Source organism: Meles meles, chromosome 14 (genome assembly GCF_922984935.1).
Source record: "Meles meles chromosome 14, mMelMel3.1 paternal haplotype, whole genome shotgun sequence".
NCBI lineage: Eukaryota > Metazoa > Chordata > Mammalia > Carnivora > Mustelidae > Meles > Meles meles.
Window position 1 is genome coordinate 61258432 of NC_060079.1, and position 1632 is coordinate 61260063.

The window sequence follows — 1632 nt, forward strand, 5'->3', positions numbered from 1 at the left end:
AATACAAGAAAAGAACATTATGGGCCAGTAAAACTTATGAATATAAATAAAAAGATACTCAACAATTTATCAGCAAACTAAACCCACCAAAACATAAAGAAGAATAAATCTCATAACCTCAGGAATGTAAGTTGTTCAAAATACAAAAATGAATGTATTAATCATAAAATAAAAGACAAAAGCTACTATGTCATCTCAATAGGTGCAGAAAAAAATCTTTCAGAAAATAAAACACTCTTCCATGACAAAAATATTCAAGAAACTAGGAAAATCAGAGATCTTCCTCAACCTGATAACAGGCACCTAAGAAAAACCCATAGTTAACATTGTACTTAAATAAGAAAGACTGAAGGCTTTCACCTGCAAAGATCAGGGAAAAAATAAAATATCTGTTCAGGCCATTTCTTTCTTTCTTTTTTTCTTTTTAAACATTTAATTTATTAATTTATTAATTACTTAATTTATTAATTTCTTTATTGAGCATGTGCAAGCAGGGGCAAGGGCAGAGGGAGGAAAAAAAATCTCAAGCTGACTCTGCTCTGAGCACAGAGCCCAAGGCAAGGCTGGATCTCATGGACCCTGAGATCATGACCTGAGCTGAAATCAAGAGTTGACGCTTAACCTACTGACCGACTCATGCACCCCTGTTCAGGCCATTTCTATTAAACATTGTACTAAGAGTCTAGTGAATGAAATTAAGAAAAAGAAACAAAAGAGAATAAATAACAGAGAAAAAAAAATATTTACAAATCATTCTGCACTCATGCTTCATGCCAAACAATGCCCAGGAGTTCTTGGACCTGTACGTGTGGTGGAAATACTCCGCCAACAACCATATCATCCAGGCCATGGACCATGCATCCAGCCAGATGAACATGATGGAGGTTGACAAGGTGACAGGCAGGATGAACAGCCAGTTTAAAACCAATGCTATTTGTGGGGCCAGTTGGAGGATGATGCCATCCTCCAACTGGCCAAGGCCCATGGCGCCATTTCGAAGAACTTCTGACGGCAGAGGATCACAGATCTGTATATCTGTCATAAATAAATAGCAACTCCCCTACCCCCCAAAAAGAAATATTTGTAAATTATATATCTGATAAGAGTCTAATATCAAGAATATATAAAAACACTTGTATAACTCAACCATATAAAGACAAACAATACAATTTAAAAATGGGCAAAGATTTTGAACATACATTTCTCCAAAGATGACATACAAAAGGAGACTAAGCATATGAAAAGATGTTGAAAATCATCAGTCATTATAAAATACAAATTAAAGCCTTAATGAGTGATCACATCACAACCACAGCATGAATATGGTAAGACAGACATTAACAAGCATTAATGAAATTGTGAAGAAATTGGAATCATCATACAATGCTACTGGGAATATATAATGGTGGGGCTACTTTATCAATTAGTTTTGCTGTTCCTCAAAACATTAAACATAGTGTTACCATATGATCCAGTACTTCTACTCTCTATGTATATGCCCAAGAGAAGCAAAAACGCACCAAAATTTGTACAAGAGTGTTAATAGCATTATTCACAATACATAAAAAGGGAAAACATCTCAATCTCTCAACTGATGAATAGAAAAGCAAAATGTACTAAATTTGTGAGACA

At 34.7% G+C, this 1632-nt stretch overlaps 1 pseudogene; it reads left to right on the plus strand.

Annotated features, from left to right (window-relative positions):
• The first annotated feature begins 770 nt into the window (after nt 1-770).
• Nucleotides 771-1009, plus strand: LOC123955970 (annotated as a pseudogene).
• The last annotated feature ends 623 nt before the right edge of the window (nt 1010-1632 follow it).